The sequence below is a fragment of the Cottoperca gobio genome, chromosome 17 (assembly GCF_900634415.1).
Source record: "Cottoperca gobio chromosome 17, fCotGob3.1, whole genome shotgun sequence".
Taxonomy (NCBI): domain Eukaryota; kingdom Metazoa; phylum Chordata; class Actinopteri; order Perciformes; family Bovichtidae; genus Cottoperca; species Cottoperca gobio.
Genome location: NC_041371.1, coordinates 13,910,850 through 13,933,780, shown reverse-complemented (window position 1 = coordinate 13,933,780; position 22,931 = coordinate 13,910,850). Strand labels below are relative to the sequence as shown.

Here is a 22,931-nt window from a genome sequence, read left to right as displayed (position 1 = left end):
ACCTGCAAGATGGGACAGAGGGAAGAAAGGAACAAGCAAAGAGAGAAAGGATGTGAAATACCAGGCTCGTAACAATTATATCCACACGGCTGTAAATGATCTGTTTCCTTCAGTTTAAGTAATATTTGACCGAAAGCTGTGAAGATTTGAGACATATCGTGACACAGCATTAAAATACTAAGGATGAGACCCCAATAAAGGAACACAGATCTGTGTAAGATATTTAAGATAATTTGTCTTTTCACTAATTTATCTATGGTTGTCAGTTGGAGAACTGGGACACTGGGAACTTCTTGCTTCAGCTGAATTCATGCATGTTGCATCTCCCCAGTTCTCCTTGCAGCACTGAGACCGTCTGCTCCATTTTGACAAACACAATGAATTTATTATCACCACGCATAAACACACACTGAGCTACTCAGCAATCACATTATGCCTGGAAGCCACACACGGCGCGGCTATGAAATATGAAGAGAGATGGGTGTTTGAATCACTGTGTGCTTAAGTCTCATTATGTGTTTGATCAGGTATGTGTTGATGCATGTATGCGTAGGACTTGGCATTTGGCTGGATATGAATTAAAAATAATTTTGGTCCTCCTTGCGCGGAGATGAGATGAATCACTTGTGCTTTAACATTCCTTCAGGCATCCTGTCATCTCTCCCACACACTGTTTTCAACTCAGAGACAGTCAAAGAGCACCTGGCATTAGATCTGAAACAGAACTCAGTGTCCATCTAGTTAGCAGCAAGTGCTAATACTTTTATACTTGAGGAAGAAACTTGAGGAAAGTTTGCTTTCATGCTAGAAACCAGAAAACCCAGATGTTAAAACTCTTCACTATGTGTGGATAAAAGAGAGAATATATCATCATCATCATCATCATCAGGGAATATGATGTTGAAATGCACTCTGATGCTGGCAGTGGAGGAAGGCAGAGCCAAACAGGTTAATAATATATGCTGTGCTTAATGGGCAGTGTTCAGAAGGCGAGTTAAAGTTTAACACAATTAAACAGTTAACAGAACAAAAAGTCACAGTCACTCTTTGCTGCGGGCTTTGCCTCAAGTCTCTTTCTAGTAAGATGGATTTAGAAAACGGCTAATCATATCTGACTGGATTTAAACTAAATTTAAATTATGGCAGACATGCACAACACTCACATATTTCCACACATGGTCACACGCACACAAACTGCAGTAAAACCCCCAGAGATTGTGTCTCGTCTCCTGAGCCTGGGGGTGGATAAGTCCCAAATGTTTTAGACAGGTCTGGAAAACACTCTGTTTACAGATCTCATATCTAAAGGATTTGGTTGAAATCTGGCACATTCTTTCCTTTCGCTGGGAGACAAAACGCAGGCAGAGAGAGGCTGGTGACCCAGTTCTCAGCAGCAACTCAGCCTCGCACTATCAACCAGCAGCAATTCACCATGACCACAACAACCGAGCTGCAAACCTCAGCGTCTCCGTTGAGAAGAGCCCACGAGAGAATATGAAAGACAAACACGAGTATACAGATGTTCTGAAATAACAAGCTATTTATAAGACTAAATCAAACGAAATTAGCGCCTGCGTCCATGCACCGGAAAGATCCCTTTTGACATGAACTGACATTTAACATTTCACTTCATTACTCCCTGGAGGATGAATCCTAGTGACTTCAGTAATGAATTTTCCTCCAGCACCATCACCAGGTCATATTCTTCACTAATTCAGTGAAATATCTCAATACCAACGGGATGGATTGGCATAAAATATTGTGCACATTCATGGTGTCCAGATGATGAAATCTACTGACTTTGGTGATACCCTGACTTTTCCTCTAGTGCCACCATAAAGTTGGTATATATACCGGTATATATAATATATATATTTTTTAATTGAGATATTTAGAGTGAAATATCTCGGCAACTATCAGATGCATTTCCATGTTGGAATGCACCACGTCAAACTTAATAATCTGAGTGTACATAGTTGTGAGCTGTGAGTGTGTGTCAGAGCACATGTGCTCAGCTCTTAGGCAGTGTGATTGATGCAGCCTGCCTCCACGCCCCCCCGAGAGTCATCCTACGGATCAGCGGCAGAGTCACAGCATGAATGGAAGCACACAAGGTCCTCACTGCTGCACTCAAGGACAGGCAGGAATCTTTAGCACAAACACACACACAGACACACACAGACACACAGACACACACACACACACACACATCAACACACACACACACACACACACACACACACACATACACACACACACCATCAAACACATGGATCCTGGTGTGCAGCAGTCAAATAAATACACACCTTTACTCCCATGGCAAATACTGAGGATAGTGTCTCTACTATTGTTGCAGCCTGTGTCTTTATTTATTTCGGTCTTACAGCTTGTTCCTGCATCTGGACATCTAACACGCATGACTTTACACTAGGAGTCCCCAAATCCACACCACAAACTGTGAATTAACAATACCAGATGTTAAGGCACCAGCAGTGGCAAATCCAACAAGTACCCAGACAGCTCCTTCTGCCACAGGGCAGCTGTCCAGGGAGAACGGCGGAGAAGAATGGGAGGAAAATCAGCCTTGAAGCTAAAAATAACTCATTTTAGATAGCTGACCTAATGAACAGATGTTTGGGAACAACATCCCCATCCAATCACACATACAGTACATCATTAGTCTGCACAGTCACAACACTGATGACCACGGCCAGATGTCTCAAACACACGTTGTTTCATCTGATTTACACAGACAGGATAGCCTCATTCAAAACACTGTGTTACCAAGAAAAGACGATTCCCAAATAACTGTAGAGAAAAATAAGGCTGTGGCCATTGTCCGGTGTGTATTTGTGAGGCAGTGTGTCTCACCGTAAATAGGTCATCCATGTTGACTGATAGCCTCTATATTCAGCCAGCAGAGCGTGGATCTCCTCATCCCTAATATCTCTCCTTCCTAAGATTTGTCAGCCATCAAGCAGTCAGCAGGTTATTAGAGAGAGCTTTGACATTTTATTGTCGCAAAACCAACGGAGGTGCAAACTTGACAAGTTTTTACTTTGCAGAGAAAAAGCTGACAGTTTGTGCCGTCATCGCTAAGTAGCTATAATTCCAATATTAAATCTGTGCTGAGTCACTTCATTTTAAGCCCAAGTCAAGCGTGAGTACAGTTTAGCAGCTCTTTAATACGGCCACAGTGAATGGAGGAAGAGAAGGGACATGTTAAGAGTCAGGAGACAAGACAACTGTGGTATATTTGTTAAAAGCAGAGATTTATGATTTCAGTAAAGTCTGGAAATTCTCAGTTTGGTCGTATTAATCTAAGAGCTAAATCAAGTAGTCCAAGTCAACATGAAAGTTTCTTTTGTAATTCTGAAATCAAAGTATCCTCTAATCAAAGTTGAGTCTCAAAAAAGTTCATATTGCCCACAAAACAAAAACAACAATGCCCAAATTTAGAACCTCGATGAAAACAAAGGAAAACTGTCATCACAACATTATTAGGCGGGAAAGAAATGGAAGAAGCCCTGGGTTGTGGCTCACAGAGCAGGATCCCCACAGTGACGAGGCGTACAATGCCCAGGTTGGAAACACCAAGATACAATATGAATACAAAAATAGGGACAGAAAGAAAGAACAGAATATGAAACACTCGGTCAACATTCACAAAGTCTTGGTAATGAACATCATTACAGCGAAACCCAGTGACAAGAACCCACTGATCCCAATGTTCACAAAGAAAACTGAGCATTTTCAAAAATGACATCAGTTCAGTGGGCTGCAGTGTGCGATGTGGAGGACACTGCAGTTGTTTTGAGTTTGCAAAGAGTAGACGATACTCATGACGGCGCTCGGTGCCATACAATCCTACTGAAGCTGCATCCTCTAAGAACTGACTCACTGGCAGCAAGTGTGAACTGAATGAGACTGACATGATGTCTAGTTTGACCTTTAGCTCATTAAAGTCAAAAAGACAAAACACTTTGACTTGACTGCTTCCGTTTTATTGAACAGACTATCTAGTATTTAAACAATGATTTGAAGAAGTCGTCTCCTGAACAATAGGCTCGATGAGGGATAAATACTTGCTTCTGATTGGCTATATACATGTGTGTGATTGATGATGTGAGCGCTGCTCTTAAAGAGCGACTAACACCTTCTGAACATCTTGTTGTGATGCAGAAGTGCACTACAGTGCTGTGTGTGTAACAGGCTTCAAACTTTAATCCAGAGAGGGCAGCAAAACACAGCTTTTCAGCCTGGTGTTGAGTTACTCTTTAAAGGTTTCTCTGACATTTTGCTATAAGTCGGAGTAATTTGATTGATACATTTGTCTTATTCTTCACTTTTAGCTAACAACTCTTTTACTACAAAGTGGCTCTTCAAAGCACTTAATTGCAGTTCTTTAAGGTTTGATAAAGGTCACACAAACACACACTTTTCCCACAGTCATTGCATGCGTGCACACAGCCCCGTCTCATTCCCAGGTCGTCAAAAACCAACGTTTTGTAAAGGCCCCCCTGACGCACAAGGCACCCTTTAGCGTCCGTCAAAAACACCCGTAACTTTTACCCGGGTGACCGTTGTCTGTGTCTTGTGTGAAACCAAAAGTTAGTTTTGACTTATTTACGCTGACTACTTAACTTACGTAACAAACGCAATTATTTTCAATCAAAACCATGATGTTTCAAACTGCGACCGTAGTGGAATGTCATTGTATGGCGCGTAGGTCTACCCAGTGAGTTAAAGAAGAAACGCCTGGCCAATGTCTGTATGTGACGAGTTGGAAATGAGAACGGGTTGGTGTACACCGAGTAGACGGGCTGCTGAGCTGAGGATGCAAAGTTACATATCCACACTGTCAGTCTCAATCCTCTCACATACTCCTGAGAACTTGAGTCTGCAGCACAGCAAGAAGCTTACTGCACACACACGCACACACATCTCACCAAATACACACACACACTTCATCATCCTTTAGGGAAGCATCACCCCTCTGCAGATGACTGTCTCCTCTTACAGGGGATGATGTTTTTTACGAAACCAGAGATGCTTTCTGACTCATCCTACTGTACTGTTTCCTCTCTAACCAGGTGATCCCAAAAATACTTCACAGGTCTCTGTGATTTCTCTGAGCTGATGTCTGCGTGTCTGTATCTTTCCTGAGAAGCACAGCAAAATGACACGCCACCAATGCCGAGAGTTAGTTAGTGGAAAGTGGCTCAAGCTGAGGAAGCCAAATTCCAGCCTCTGTTCTCCAACTCCTTCAAAGTCAGCCGAAACCGCATTGAAACTGAACACTAGCAGAGGATGTGCATCAAGAACTATGCCTGACAGCCACAGAGGAACAACAACACAAACAAAAGCTAAAACAAGCTAAGATAAAACCCCACAAGACAAACAATAAAACACTATGTGCTGCTTGTTCATTAAGGGGGAAAAGAATCTCTCCCAGTCCTCCAATAAATTCTGCAACAAACATCACACCCTCCTAAAACTATTTACTTTCCTCATGCTAAAAATACATGTTATGTTGGATAATACTCCAACCAGGGTATCTGCACATTGTCAAGTACACATTTAATGACTTTTAAGATCTTTTTAGTACGTCTAAAAGGATCAAATATTACCATGAATGTGACAAAAGGAATCAACAAGCTAGACTACAGTATACACCGTTATTGAGTAGGGAAACACAGATCGTATTCTGGGCCGATTTTTATTGTTGTTATCGTTATTTATTTCCTTTCTGTGCCAGGGAAACAAAGACTTCATTATAAAAGAATAACTGAACTGTTTTAGGGTCATTTAGCCGATGGCAGTGGACATATTGGCCGATTCCGATGTTGATGGTTGAAACGCAGCACTTCGCCAACATGCCTGGACGGGCAGCGAGCGACTATAAAGACCTCGCACACCCAGATGTATGTCTATCCCTCCAACAATTCCAGATATAAGACCTTGAATATAAAAAACTACATTTAAGACATTTTAGGATCCGTGGGAACCCTGACTCCAACGCACACGCACACGCACACACACATGCACACACACACACACAACACACTGTCCCTGCATTAAGACAGGAGCTGTCTGGGTTGGTGTGTGGGCAGAAGGTAGACAAAGCTAAGTGGATTAGAAGGGAGATGAGCCCAAAAGGTCGTTTCATCCCTGTGTGTGTGTGTGTGTGCCACATGTTTTTACTTTGAACTTCACCAACGCTGAGACCTCAGTGAGGGGTGTCCGAGCACAGCAGGGAGTCTGACAAGCAAATCCATAAAACATAGAGGCAATTAATCAATTAATAATCACTGAACTATATACAGCATGGTATATCAGTTACATGTAAGACTTTTAAAGATGGCTTTAATACTACATTGATTCAGGTCTCAGACTGAGACGATGAGCCGTCTGTACCGTACATACAGTACACGCTTTGAAAGACAACATCACTGCCATCAGCAAGCGAGAGAAAATATTCAAGACTTTCATAAATTGTACACAAAAGCCTTTTTTGAGGGAACTGTATTCAATGCTTAAATAATACTTTTCAAGACCTGCAGATACCGTGAAGTTTAATGTAGGCACAGTGTGGCTGTAGCCTAATGTTTAGTCTGATGCCTTGTCTTTCAATCCATTTTTGGCTTGTGTGTTTGTGTGCTTGCTGTGGACTGCAGGGACGTTGGCTATTGGTTAACATATCTACACTTAAACACGAATACTGGCAGTGCAATTATTAGTTTAATAAATTCCCTCTTTAAGTTACATTATCTGATAAATATCTTATCATTTATATCCTATTGACTGGACGTTATGTAGCCTATATGCATTTGACTAATGTCGGCTTTCCTTCTATCTCTTTCTGCAGCATGCTGCAATGGCTGCTGCTCAACAGCCAATCATATTGAACATTTTATATGATAGATATAATCTCTTTCTGCCCCTCGGCCGCTGACCGGCAGCCTGTATCACATCCTCCTCATCCTATCCAGTTACTTACTCACCAGAGGTCCCCTACCTCGTTCAATGAGACTTGGTACAAGATTAGACTATGTACCCAAGAACAAGTGAGTGTTTGTGCAGTCAGGAACTATTTAAGGGATTTCTTAACATCGGGAGACAGGACCTTTGTTATTCATCTATCCCTCCAGTTTATTTATAAATGGTCGTGACTTGAACATTAAAAAGGTTTACTGTAAAGGGAGGTGTGTATCTTTATGTAATGTTAAGGTCTATGAATTGAGTTGATACTTGTATCTTGGAGAGAACAAACCTATCCATTTGAATTCATTATACGAGTTATAACTCATTGGTTTCGAATGTCTCTGTGCTGTTGACTGTTTCACTTCTTTTCTACATCCAGTATAACCAGCGAGTGAGTATCTGATGCACACCTGATTGGTATTGATATCGAGGTGTTCTAGCTTTTCCTATCGCACTTCAGTCACTGAGAACACGCATATTGAGAAATATTTTTGCTTCACTTCTTTGATGTCTTATGTTACTTTGTTCCTTGCTTGATTTTGCTCCCACTCAATTCTGGCTTTGTTATTTTCCTCTCTGTCATAATGAGCAACAGTGCTGTGCAGTCCAGAGCATCAAATCCATGACAGACATCAATGAATTGTGTGTGTGTGTGTGTGTGTGTGTGTGTGGGCATGTTTCAATTCTCTGAAGTAATTGTGTCTTTATATCCATTTTTTCCCCTGTTGTAATCATTTTCTCTGTGCTCACTGCAAACGAGACCAGAAAGAGAAACTCTGAACGCTTCGCTAAACCAACCACCTGCCAAAACAATCGACCATCTACACTGCTGCAGTTGATCCCGTCTAGTCATTGAGTGTAAAGTAATAACTGACATAAGGGAAAATTGGTAGAAAGTATTCCTGATCACAAAACTAAGCGCTAGATAGTTCAGGGTCTCAGCTTTCACAACATTGGCATTTCAACCTTTAAGTGAAACCCCCAGGCAACCAAAATAGATTAAAATGGAACCCTACATGTAAAGCTACTCTCTCTCTCTCTCTCTCTCTCTCTCTCTCTCTCTCTCTCTCTCTCTCTCTCTCCTCCTCTCGCCTGCCCCCCCTCCCCTCTCTCTCTCTCTCTCCTCTCTCCTGTCTCCTCTTTTCCTCTCGTCGTCGCTCTCGCTCCTCCTCTCTCTCTCCCCCCCCCCCCTCTCTCCTCTCTCTCTCTCTGTCTTCTCTCTCTCTCTCTCTCTTTCTCTCTCTACCCCCCTCCCCCTTTCTCAGTCAGTCTATCTGCTGCTGCTCCGGCTGTTTGGATTCACAATTCAGTGTGCTGCCGGGCGTGTGGTTTAGGGAGTCTGTCTAAACAGCCAGGCAGGGAGAAAAACGAAAAAACTGAGAGCAAAGATTATTGTGTTTTGAGACTGGAAGAGAGGAAAATAAATCACATTAATTCAAATTGTAAAGTTCTTTACAAAAGACAAAACCATGTGTTAAGATTACAGTTGAATGAATAATAATATAAATATAAATAAGATTTTAACCAATTGAAATTAAAACAACAAATGCAATAAGAGCACAAAACGACACAGCCCCAGTTCGTGTGCCATTCATGTGAAATCATTACATTCGAGTCACGTTATAGGAGACTCCTTTCTGAAAGGTGCCATTCTCTGAACAAGTACATTGGTGGTTTGAGCTAACTGCTAACATTTGCATACTAAGATGCTCACATTGACAATGCTAACATGCTGATATTTGGAAAGTATAATATTTAACATGTTGGTCAATATTTGCTAAACACAAAGCACAGCTTTCATTAGTTTTGCAGGGATTGTGTCATAAATCAAATAATTAGGCTAATTAAAATGTTTGATCTGATGGCTCTAGATGAAAAGTCAGAGCATTGCCATTAGTTATTACAATACATCTTGAGGGAGTCGTCTATCTTTGCACCAGATTTCATAGAAATCCATCCAATAGTTGTCGACATGTAATAGACATTTCACTGAAAAAGAACACATCTGGTAACGGTAAATGTCAAAGTCATTAGGGTACATCGTCTGGGGACCATGAATGTCAATTTGACGGAAATCCATCTAACCTGTGTTGAGATACTTCAGTCTGCACCAAAGTGGTGGACTAACAGACCGACGTTGATGGGGATGGTCAAAATGGAGATTTGGGCTCCAAAAGATTACTCTTGGGAATGTCATTCCTCCAGTTGGTTTGTTCCGTTTAATCATCTCCCCCATTTAGCCTGAAGCATGCAGAGAGGGAGAGGGAGCAAACGAAAGAGAGAAAATAGACATTTTTATAGTTCGGTTCTGTTGCCTTGTCAGGGTAAATCAGATCAAAGGGTACTGAGGTCCAAACACACACTCACACAGAAACACACGCAGAAAAACACACTCTTCTAGCCTGACTGACTGCCCCTGAGGTCAGTTAACAGCTCATCGCAGGAGAGGAGAAGTCTGGCCAGGGGTCGGGCACATGATGGCTGGTGGAGGCCAAGTCCAGCAAACACCTACCGCTCCAACCTCTGAGCCAATCACACACGCCTACACACACATAAACATACTACATCACGTGTTTTTCCTGTGCGGAAGCCTCAGTGCAACTTCACATTAAGCGGCAAAACAATGTATCTTCTCACTAACCTCTATTCAATGCTCTCCCCTGCTGCAGCATTACTCAATACTACCCAAATACTCCTCCTCCACTCCTGCAGCAAGACTCACTTCTGCACTCTATGTTCATCACTGCCAAAATATGTTTAAATGCACCAGTTTAATCATCTCATTCTTCACACAGCACGGGTGTTACTAGCACCATTAACAACGGCTCTGTTCTATTAGTGTCCCAGTAAGCCACGACAGAAGGCCAACATGCACAACACAAGGACCCTGAAAATGTAATCTAGAAATGTACTCACTAACATTTTCTAATTTACCAATTACTCAACAGAATAAGTAATTACTTACATTAATTGGCTCCTTCTCTTTCTTTCTTTCTTTCTTTCTACAACGTATGCTTTCCATTACCCAGCCCAGCTCTGTCTCTGCCTTTACACGACTCTAAAGACTCCACATGTTGCATACTCTGAATTCAACATTATCAGGATATTGTGATTAACAAGCAGACTGACCATCAACAGCTAGCTCAAGGTTAGCTTCAGTGAATGTGGGCCTGCCTGTGGTTAATCTTAGCATTTTAAATAAGACAACACAAATGTCAATAAGACAACTTTGGACTTTCCAAGAGACGTAATTGTTCCCTTGCGGCAGAGGTCAGCTGCTTCTCCACACGCCAAGCTAACGCATCCGGGACTAGTCTGTCCACTGACAACATAGTCATGGTACTCTGTGTTTCGGGTATACACCTATGACATTACTTGGCAAACCTCCAAGTGGGTCAGCTTGTTTAAAGTGAAAGAGGGTTAACTGTAAATCCTTACACTTCATATTGTCTTATCTGTTATTTTATACTATTTTAATTCGGCTATTTTTATAATGGTACTTCAGACTCATTTACATCGACACTGTGATTATTGTACTGTAAATGCTCTTATTATGTCTAATCTTGTACTAATTGTACTAGTTTTTGCTGTGAAGCACTTTGGGCTGCAATTCTTGTATGAAAGGTGCTATACAAATAAAGCTTATTATTATTATTATTATTATTATTATTATTATTATTATTATTATTATTATTATTATTATTATTATTATTATTATTATTATTATTAAATGACTGGTGCACATCTAGCAGAGATGATTGTGTTTGCCCATGTCTCTGTTCAAGGTGTGGAGAAGGTTCAAAGAAAGACTTTCCAAATGGCAGGTTCTAATGAATGAGATGTTGGTTAGGTACTCTGATAAATGGATGTCAAAGCCAAGAATCCAACAATAGTGGAAATAAGAACAAGATAACAAGATAGTTTTAAGAACAATCTGAGTATTGAAGTGTGTTTTTGACCCACAATTGCTGAAACAGGAAGGCAGAAATATTTTTCTTCAAGGTCATGAAACAATTTCCAGCTCCACCGACAATTCTGTCATTTGTTTAGTGTCTCTACCTTGAAGGATGGCAAAGATATCTTGGTGGGTGCACAGTGACTGCATACACAAGATGTCTATACAGTGGGTGCAGATTATGGCAGCAAATGTAAGTAAGAATTTGATACTAGCGTGGGTCTTAAACAGCAGCCAAGTGACAGTCTCCTTCCTCAAAGCCCCACTTTTGGGAGGACTTTCATTTGCACTGACATTTAGGAGAGAATAGGATGACATTTGAGTTGTGAGTGTATGTGCGACGTGGGTCGGAAATGAATGATGATATCAGATGGCTTGGATGGGACCTGGCAGGAGACTAACTGGTACAAATCATACCTGTATAAGAGAGATGAATGTGAGGAAACGATATGCAATACATGAAGCTATTGAGTCAATTTTTCATTATCATCAAAGTTAAGCTTTAATTTCAGTTGTGGAAATGATTAATGCTCACACTTACCTTTCCTCGTCACCTTGTGCTTAAGCACCTAAAGGTATGCTAATCAATTCCATAAAAAGAGCAACTTCTTCGAACAGGAAATTTGATTTAAACATGCATACATTATGGATGTCTTTTTTTTGTCAAGCCTACATGCTCTCTATCAGCAGCTGTGTCGTTAAACTAATCACAGCCTCGTTTATTTCTGTTTCGTTTGGCAACTTCTCTGCATTTCAGCCTGTTCCAGCAGACAGTCAAGAGCCAAGTGGAATTACATCTCTGACTGTGGTCACACTCACAAAAATACCACACGCTTCTCATATGACCTGAGCTATTTCCCATCAAGTAACTCTATACTGAGGATGTGGAGCTCTGAAACTCCAAAACATAAAGCTGTCATTTGTTAAATATCTATACATGTAATATTCAATGGTTGTTCAAGTACTTGGGTTCAGATTGTTCAGGTCAATCAAGAGTTATTGGTTGCTCTCTTCTGTTTAAACTGTCCGTTTGTCCAGGTGTAAGAGATCCACAGCCCTTATTCAGTACAAGAAATGAGTACAAAGTTCAGCTTTAGCTATAAGCAAGTCAAATCAGTCCCAAACCAAATATTTAATCTTTCGCTTCACTTTAAAAAATAATAATTGTATATAATATGCTTGTGTCGCCTTTCTCAAGAATGCCTACTAATGCCTAATTTAGTATTACTTGAGACTTGTGTTTATTGGTGCTTGATTGGGAAAAGTCTCCGTTAGTGTGGCTCAGACAGAAGAACTTTATCTGTGTCTGACAATAATAAACTGACTCCTCCGTAGCTCGGCCTGTGGTCTCAGATAGAGCAGCTTATTCACCTCGCTCCACCTGAGCTTGTGTAGGTAATAACTTTGTTTTCAGTGCAGCCACAGACAAAATGGATTTACAAAAAAAAGAAAGAACCTTTTGTCCCGTTTTGTTCACCTTCTCCCTCTCTCCATCTTTTCTTTCTTGTCTACTCACTGCTTCTATTTGGCTCAGAGAGAAAGATCACTGATGACACATTCATTAGCGATGATATTAGGGAAGAGAGGAATAGCGGTTAACTGTGATGCTAACTATGTTGGCAAAGCAACATTGTTATCTGTTCCTCTGCGTGTGGGTGTTACTGAGAGTCTTATCAGTGGAAGCAGACCTGGACGTGAGCTGGGTGGCGAGCAGGAGGAGTATGTGGAGTTGGAGAAGGGGTGGGGGTAGAAAAGCAACAGTGAAACTGAAGGATAAGAAAAAGAAATGGGAGACTAGAAGCAGACGGAGGGGTGGAGATGGTCGATGGACAAATGGAGGATATAAAAAAGGGATAATGATTTGTTCACGAGTAGAAAGCAAGATAAAAGACAATAAAGGAGAGAAACAGGGAGCAAATGGGACGTGATCTGGGTGGAAAGTGGGAGCTAAGGGAGGGACTGGGAGAGAGAGGACAACAGAAGCTTGGTGAGTCAGGAAGAAGATGCCTAAAAGGTGATAAGGAAAACTGGGCAGGAGACAGGCTCTAGAAAATAGGTTTTTGATGGACTGATCTTCCGTGCAGGTACCTTGAGGGTGGGCTGATGCCTCTAATCTCTCGCTTTTGGCCCAGAGTATTTCCATGCTAGTTTGGATTAGCTTGAAAGCGATAACATGCATAACGTCCAGCATATTCTGAACTTTCGTATGATAAGATGATGGCTGCTTGAAATTACATGAAGCAAGCAAAATCAATTTTTAAGTACCAATATTCTAAGTAAGAAATATGTCCTATGAAGTGCCTTCAGATTCTCACAATGGCACAACTGAGCTCCGACAATTGCAAAGTTGGAAATGTTAGTCTTGTACGACAACAAGTTCATGATTCCATGTTCAAAACAACCTGAAGCCTGAAACATGTTTCTGGATCTGCAAGTCAGTAAACATTTGAGAGCACCGTGTGTATGTGTGTGTGTGTGTGTGTGTGTGTGTGTGTGTGTGTGTGTGTGTGTGTGTGTGTGTGTGTGTGTGTGTGTGTGTGTGTGTGTGTGTGTGTGTGTTCTGCTCCGAACACCCAGTTTCTATCTTGTCCAAAAAATAAGTGTGATTCATATCTTCCTCTAGACTCCTAACCAACAATTTGGCGCCTCGACAAATATATTTAGGTGTGTCCAAGAATTAGTCTGAGTCCCAAGTCCTAAGTGTTGTTACAGCCAACACCTCCAGGCTTAAGATACTCAGAACTACCAATAACACATCAGAAATAAATCATCTAATATCTACCAGACATTATACATTTCCACTCAAAGCTTTTGACTATATCAGTCTTCATTATCAGATGATGGGTTTGCTCAGTTGTATTTGATTTCATTCATTTTCTATTATTCTGAGCACTTTTAGGACATCTCGTACATTTTTGTGATGCATCTTTCTACCTACGTTACTTTTTTCGATTGATTTATTAGTTATAATGTTTTTTCCATCGCATTTTTTCTGAAACAAATAGAAATACATAAAAATCACACAAGCTGCATTTTGTATATGAGAAGTGCTATAGAAATAAAGTTATCATCAGGGATGTGTCTGATGCCTTGTGGTCTAAGATGCATACCTTGTTATTGCAACATCACCGGTTCGGTTATTGATTTCTCCCTATGTCATCCTCACTGTCTTTTATTATCAATGATAATAAAAGCAAAAGTGGATTTAAAAAGTTATGTTACATAGAAACAAAAACAAATGCAGGCATAAAAAGTTGTTTTCAACCATGAATAATTATAAAGTATAAATAATAAATAAAATGAGAATAAAGAATCTATCCGAGTGCTTTTGCAATCTGATTTCTTGTTTTAGTCCCATATTGGCCTAGCCTCCGTGAAACCTGCTATCCTTTCCTGCACAGCCAATCGGCATTTGTTTGGCATACACACATGGGATTTACTCAGAACTTCAGTACAGGTAAGATTGTGGATTCACTGCAGTGAGACGGCTGTAAGGTGTTTCTCTCCTTTACCTCCACAGCAGCTGCTGTGCAGTAACAAGCAATAAAAACTCTGAACTGGATGTACATCCTCAGCATGGCACAGACGCACAAAGTGTTTTTCTTTGTGATACCATCAGAGAGAAAGTGGCATTATCAGCGTTTTGAACATATAAACACTCTGCAGCTATGTTGTGCCCTGAAGGCACAACAAGCACACATTGCTGTGCTCTTATTCCCTCTTCCACCACGTATGAACGCCTCAGCAGGCAGCCCTGAGCCGGTGTGTGAAGTCCAACAGAAAGTCACAACAAAAGCACGGACATAAAAAGACAGGTGAGATGAAAAGGAGTGTCAAAATGTTTTGGGTTTTTTTAAAGTGAGTGAGAAACAACTAAATGGGGTGGAGATATTTTAGAGGAGATTGATAGAAAGGTAGAAAAAGAGATTAAAAATAATCATATCTGGAAGGGAAAGACACATAGTGTGTGCCGCACGGTGATAGCCGAAGATAGAGAGGCAGGGAGAGATTGTGTGATTGTGTTTGCATGTGAAAATGGAAACAACCCTGCAAGGTGGAGAGAGAGATGGAGTGAGTGTGGGAATTAAGAGATATGGAGATATGACAGGAGAGGCCTTGTGAAAATCAATACGGCTATGACTGGAGAGCGATAAAGTGGATTGAGGGAGAACTGGGGCAGAGGAGGGAGAATGGTGACAATGAAGCTGAGAGAAGGGTAAAAGAAGGCATGGTGAAGTGGTGGAAGAGGGAATAAGAGGGTTACAAGGAGAAAAAGAGAGAGAGAGAGAGGGTGAGAAGAATATAAGAGAGCGCAAGATGTGAGAGGAGCTGTTGTTTGTCCTCAGGCTGCTCTCTTCGAGGAAGGACAAGGATGTGGGGGTGGTTAGCAACATTTACTGACACAAACTGTGAGCGTGTGTGTTCATTTTTCACAGCAACCAGCCACCAATAACATTATATAAGAATGATCAAAACAGAAGAAACCATGGCAACTGTAATCCAACAGCTTCACACACATCGAGGGAATGCACAATATTAGGTGTGACAATGTAATTAAAGATGCTAAATATCTTTTCAGATATCTGTTTCTTATAATCCACGCCTGATGTTTTTTTGTTTGTTTTTTTTACCAAAAGAGAGAAGCGCTTGCCGCCTAACAGGGAAGAGATGTTTTTGTTATCGTGCCACTGCAGACCACAGGGCTCTTAGTCAGAACATTCCTGACAAGAGCCCAGACAGAGACGGGCATAGCTTCTGGGAGATGAGCGTATTTCAGGCCTGAAACAGAGGCATGATGGACAGAAGATCAGGGCATCTGGGTCACCGTCCCAAATGACTCCCTCGCTTCCAAAAACTCAGGCACAAGCCTCCAACGGCTGTCTGGATCCCTAGCTTAGGAGAGGATGAGGGAGATAAATGAGGTAGCTCCAGAGAATGCCGCTTCACTAGCTACAGCTTAAAAGCTCATTTACATCTGTTTCACCCTCACAAGGGCTAAACTGGGACCTGGGATGGCCTAAATACCAGTTACCCCACCTGTCTTTACACTTAGACCCACAGACCACGAGACTCTCAAGCCTGAACACCTTTTTTTTGGCCTGAGCAATCTGCAGTGAGACAGATTCACAGTATGCACTGTGTCTAAAGCTTCTAATGAATACTTCAACTGTGACTTTACACATTTCTATCAATGCACAATATGGAAATCTTCACAAATGTGTGATTATCGGTGGTATTTTGATTTTTTTATTCATTAGTAGGCTCCATCCCTTCTGATCACAAGCCTTGTGTGACTGCAATCACTTAAGGATCACCTCCTCTTTGTCTAGTTTTTTTGTCTGTCTGTACATTGCCGTACTGATAATTATATTTCTATTTTTTATTAAATCTGTCACTCCTCTGTAATTGTGATTTATGTTGAGACCCTCTCGAAGACAACATTGAACATCTCAAGGGGTTTTATCCTAATAAAATACATTTGAAGGGATCCCCCTGGCTTTGATGATTTGTTGTCTGTATGATTTTGTTTGTGCAGGTGTGATTTCTATTATCAATAAAGATTTATAAAAACAAAAAATCACAAAGAACAACAAACAAATACTCACCCAGGAGTCTGGTTTACCTCAGTCCTTTATCAACGGGAAGGCTCCTCACACACGTTCATTGACAGTTGTTGAGGAAAGTCTCTCCTCCCTGGTCGAGGTACAGATTTTATTTTCCTGGTCACCTAGTCCATCTTGTTTCCTGTCGTCCATTGTTGGGGCTGATCCTGGAGCTAGCTGAAGGTTAGCACCACAGCTAATGAAATCCTAACCCACAAATGTTAGCTTAGCGCTAGCGAGGCTGTTAGCATAGCCGAAAACTTCGATAATCTAAAAACACGTCATGTAACTTTAAATAGCAGCGACTGCAACTCACTGTGTTTTCCCACTTTAATATCACTCTTATCAAAGCGCATTGTCAGTGATATTACACCGTGAATCTCTGGAGCTTCTCTCCGTCCTCACACCGAGAGGCGACCAGACAGCGAAGCGGGAACGAGCTGCTCTCTATCGGCCCTGTGTTGTTGTTCTCCCGCCCCCCAGCTGAGCAATAACTCAGGAACTTGACTTTGCCTCATGACTGACTAATAAGAGTTACAATAAATTAAGTAAACTAGGCTTTGACACCTCACTACGTGTAAACACTGTACTTAAACATCTTTTTTTTAAACGTATTGTGCTGCATTCAATGTTTTCAGTAAATCACACAACTCTCCATTTAAATAGTTAGACATTTAAAAACTTTATTACATATTACATAACTATACAAAACATAGAAAATAGCCTCCGATTTGTAAAAAAAAAAACCCAGCGGGTTACAGATCAATTTATTTGCAAACTACTTTGCTTTCACATATTTTTACCAGCATATTTTACGCCCCGCGCGCACACACACACACACACACACACACACACACACACACACACACACACACTCACAGGTTTTCACTTGTTCGACTCAGGACTGTGTGCATGTGTACTGTACAGACTATGTTTGATTGACGCCTGTCTTACTTTCCTGTAAGTTTGGTTGAACTCGTTAGGGTGGAACAACACATTTATTATTCTTATTAGTAGATTGATTGGTGAAATTATTAACAGATTTAGATTTAATAAGCTTTTTTAGTTTCAGTCTAAAAAAGAAAGGCTTCTTGATTTTCATATTGACTCGAATGGTCGGGAGTCCTGTGGGGACCTGTGGGCCTTCTCGTTGAACATAAGGAAATAGCATGCTTGAAAATGGAGTCAGCTAGAAGGTCCAGTGAGGCCTTTTATGTGATAATTAAAACTTTACGATCAAATCTGAAAATCACTAGAGGCCACTGCAGAGAAGAGAGCAGCAGCAGAATGTAGTCTGTCTGATATGTGTTTAGTTTTAATCAGTGGGACACATGTGGAGCTAAAGGAGAATTAATCTAGTGTCCGTCTCAGCTTTCACATCTCAATTGTCCAGCTTGAGGGATTTAATACCTTATTGACTCTGAAAACTTTGGTGTGCATGGAGTGTGCATTGGTGGGTCGATGGTGTGGTGGTGGCTGATTGCCTTCCTCTTAAAATCACTTCCTGATTTAATATTATCAGAAATGTGGCTGGAATGAACAGAAGGTAGAAGGCATCCTCCCTGTGAAGCAACAGTTCCCATTCAGAGCCAATAATAGGGCATCTGTCACAGTAGCTCAAGCAATATCCCATCACCTAGTCGCTCCAGACTGCTTGAGTTATAGGCAAATTCTGGGTATTTAACCAAGCAGTTCATTACAGTATGTTGTCTTTACGTGCTTTGATTACAACAGAAATTATGATGCTAAGGCTGCGGCACAGCGCTCAATACAGTTTCCATTGAATTCACAGACATATTCTCCATCACGTGTTTATTCTGTGCAGGGACACAGGGGGCTGGAGCCCAGCCCAGCTCACATTGAGCGAGGGGCGAGGTACACTCTGGACAGGTTGCTGTCTGTCACAACACATGAAGACAGAAGGATATTCACAGTCTACCGCTTTTGTCCATACTGAAAACACCTGCTTATTATCAGCTGTGTCACTGTGAGCATGTTAGCATGCTGATGTTAGCGTTTAGCTCAAAGCACCACTGTGCCTGAGTACAGCTTCAGCCACTAGCATGACTGCCGATTCTTAATCTTGTTATCAAGAACTATATAGTCAAATAATACGGAGGGAGATTAACAATAAATGTACCCAAAATATGTTTATTTGTACAAAAGAAGAACACATTCAGCTTCTAATGAGCTGCCCAAAATGTAGTCAGAGAAGAATTTATCTGTGTAATTGTTGCTTTTTTTGGAAACTGAAACAAAAAAATGCATTTGAACTAATCCTGTGTCGTGAACTGAGTTTTATACTCAGTTCACAATAGGTTTGATTATGCTGTGTGATACTGTGTCGGTGCCCAGGTGTGCATTTCATCTTTTGTGTCTGGAGCTGAAATGTATTTATGAATATCATCGTACTGGAAAGACAATGGAGCGTTGATTGAACAGTCGCCCTCTCTCCTCTTTTATAAGAGCTTCTCTCATATTTCATGATACTAACTTGATGAGATAAACTTTTTTTTACACACTTTGAAACTCACACATAAATCACAATTGTTTATGCACATATTTATCTTCCCTTTTGCTTCCCTTTTTCTTTTCGTCATAATGTCTCCAATAGACGGGAACGGAGCCTGGAGATGAATCCTTGTGCACGCTGACTAGAGATGAAATGAAAGAAAGATGAGTCAATTAATGGGAAGCAACAACAATAATGTCTTTTGACGTGTGGAACGAAGTGTGGGCATCACATACTGTCACTGCAGAAGCGCAAACACAAGAACACAATTACTGTGCACGTGAATCTCTGCAGCGTGTATGTGAGTGTGTGAGTTTGTGCCTTGGAACTGATGATCTTTGAAAATGGTTTGTGACATGTGGTAGGCCAGAGGACACAGCACTGAATCATATTGGTTGCTCCTCATATTAGATTCACTTGTTCTCTTTTTGTCACGTGACACAACAGACATCTCATACCTGAGGCTACTCTCACTTTCCTGTTAACGTGGAGATCTATATTCTCACAGCATCGATCTCATTTGGACCGCAGATATGGAGGAGAAAGAGAAAAGTAGAAAGAGAGAAGGAAAGAGAGAGAGAGAGAGCTGTTGAAGCATTATCTGCTTTTTAGAGAGTGCTGTTGTTCAGAAGCAGCCTGCTAGAGAGCCGTGCCTGCTGTACCTAATCGGAACGGAGAGTGTGACGCCCTGATTAAAAACCCAATAAAGGAACACACACACACCCACTCACACACACACAGGCACACTCAATCCATGTCTGCTTTGAGAACAACAGCTCCGTCTAAACCGTTTCTTTGGTTCATTTACGCACTCGAATGATTGATGAAAGCACATTACTTTGGAAGTGCACAGAGAAAGAAACTTTCTATATCACAAAAATATTTAAGTACAAATAATTGTGTGTTTTGCTAGATGAAAAGAATGAATGTACTGTAATGTATCAGGAGCCATGTCCAGGGAAGGTATGCTCTGTGTAAAATCAAGACTATGGTACAATCTTCCACTGTGAAGGGGAACACAGACACACATTAGCACATGATGTGGCTGTGGCTTGAATCCCAGAACGGCTGTAGAAAGGTTCTAATTTCCTATAGAAATAAACTCATATGTAACTTTAAATTCAAAGTAAAGTTCTTAGAAAGGACTACAGTATGTCATTTGGCATTACTCATAGGGAAAATGGAGACAGTGTTCAATTGAAACTCATTAATATAAAACATTAGAAAGACAACATCATTTTACTGCACCGTCTGAAGCTGTTACAAAAAAACTTAATTTTATGATGTGAAAACATATCATTAAGGTTTGGTGAGGTTTAGGCATAAAAAAGACTTTTAAAGTACATCATGGTTTGGGCTATAATAAAACAATTGATTAAGGTTCACGGCCTTGATAAGCAATTATCAAAGTTGGAATTTGGGGGGTAAAAATCTTCTATACTATTTATTAAATATTTCACAGTAAAACATTTTTGAGTGATCTGCTTCACATTTGATCAGTGGCATCTCCATCGCAAAGTAGATGGCAAACTACTATAGCTGGCGAGCTAACTGCTAACGGGCTAGCCAGCCGTGAACATGCTCTTTTAAATTGTTGAAATGTTCAGTCTAGTTAGCTTTCTGACATTTAGCAACGGGAATATAAATTCACTTATTTATTGTCAAACTTGTACCATCCACTCTGGTCTTCATGTTTCTGACCAGGACTTAATTATCATAAGATTCATTAAAAACATTATGTCATGATAATTAACCAAAACAGTTGATTTTGGCACAAAGTGTTATACCTCATTATTCATAAAAAGCTGATTATTAAAAAATGTTTTAGAGTGAGATAGAGTTTACCAAAACACTTCCCTCGCTGGGAAATTCTGCAGTCAATGTTCCCAAAAGCAAAGCTTGGGAGTGCTGTAACGATGAAGCAGATTTCATATCCAAGCCCAGTAAGCCTTCCCTGGATGAATAAAGGTTTAACAAATGCCAACACACATGACATACTGATGGCTGTGGATATAACTACATCTAGTAGCCCGTTAGCGAAGGATAAGGCGGTTATTAATCTTTCACCTTCACCACTCTGCTACCTCTCTCAGCTTCAGTCTCCCCAATCTAACCTTTCATTCTCTGCCCTCCTCACAGTTTTGCGCCTCTCAACCCTAAAGTCAGGAGCAGTGAGTGGTAATGTATGCATAAAAAGAGAAGGGGAGGAGAGGGAGAATTGTAATTAATTTCCATGTCTATATCTCCCTCCATCCACCTGCTCTATAGTGCTAGCCGGCAGAATGTAAGCCCAAGCCTCCATGACGGGAGAATTGCAATTATTTCTTCGACGCCCTTATCACACCTCATGACCACATTCATCCACCTGAGTTCTCTCTTATAAAGCCTCCATCCAGAAATTGAGGGCTGAGCACAGATACTCTTTTCCATCAGTGCTTTAGCTTAAACTTTACACTATGTAAATACATTCACACCTCAGTGCTACCAATGGGCCACAATTCTCCATTTACTACCTCACAGCTCTGGTGGCTGTAGTAGTGTGGGCATTAAAAGACCATACATGTTTTAGCAATCAAGCAATTTGAGAGGGTTTTAAATTGCAGGCTTCACTGCTTCCCTACACTAATGTCCATTATTGAAAGTATGTGACGCAATAAACACTGACTCTTCCATCTTGCAGGAGACTCAAACATGTGTACAACAAATCATGTGTGCCCTCTGCTGTGCCATCCTAAACAGAGACATAATAAACTAACCCTCATCCCACAGTCCATGAGCACTGTTGCTGTTGAAAATGAAATTTAGTTGCCCTTTACTGTCTGCTTTACACTGTGTTGCCAGAATGCTGAAGGAAGATTTAAATGTAATGTACAGTAATAGATATTAAAGATTTATTTTATAATATCTTTATTTCAGCTATTTATATAAATATCTTTTTATTTTTGCCAAAATAAGGAAACATGGATGTTGTGACAATACAAGAATAATTTAATTGTTTCTTGCATTCAAAAGTCTTCTGCAAAAGTGACTGTTGAGGGGAAATTTTGCCGATATTTTAACCGGCTTTGTATTGTTGTAGTGTTGGTGGTATGTGCAAATGAACAATGTTTAACTTACCTCTGTGTTACCGGCACCCGGAACCAGATTACATGAAATAATGCTTTTCACTTCATCCGGGTGACCCTCGAAGAAAAGCAAGGAGAGCTCTGGGCACCTCTGCCGCTATTGGAGGGATGCCGAACATCGTTCATTTCCACATACCACCAACACCGCAACAATACGAAGTCGGTTGAAGAACAGCAAGGTTTCCCTTTAATGGATAGTTTATTGTTGACTGAGTTTATTGTTTATTGTTGACTTAATGGATAGTTTATTGTTGACTATAGTTTTGGTGGGTCGATCCTCCTGATCTTTTCTGCTGTGTCACAAAATGAGCTTTTAACAAAAGCATCTGCCTAATGTTTCCAGTATCCCTATTGTATAATTGTGCACTTTCCGATTTGGAGTTATGTCCTATCAGAGACCTGCAATTATTGCTTGTTTTGATATAATGTATAACCACAATCTTTCCCTGGCCTTAACCAAAGTGCTTCAACTAAAACTAACCAGCTGATTTATACGGTTGATAAATGAGTGGAAATCAGCAGCTGTTTGGAAGGATAGACAGATATGTGCAGTTTGTACTTAACAACGCGAAACAACTGACCTTCAAGAACCTTGCTCAAGGACACTTTAGTTGAAACTGCTGCTTTTCTTTATTCAACTCTGCCACCCACACGTTCACCTCCACTGCTGCATTAACTCTAAACATCCACTTCCACATGAGCAGAATGTTAATAGTGCTCTATCCAACATGGAAAAATTGGCACATTTCTCC

The 22,931-nt window shown here is 40.8% G+C and overlaps 1 long non-coding RNA gene across 1 annotated transcript; it reads right to left on the bottom strand.

Moving 5' to 3' along the window:
- Positions 1-8,260: 8,260 nt before the first annotated feature.
- On the bottom strand, positions 8,261-16,986 carry LOC115022789 (uncharacterized). Its single transcript, XR_003833955.1, has 3 exons — positions 16,546-16,986; positions 9,070-9,225; positions 8,261-8,389 (listed from the first exon to the last, which is right to left on the bottom strand). It is a non-coding gene; the product is annotated as an uncharacterized LOC115022789 (long non-coding RNA).
- Positions 16,987-22,931: the final 5,945 nt, after the last annotated feature.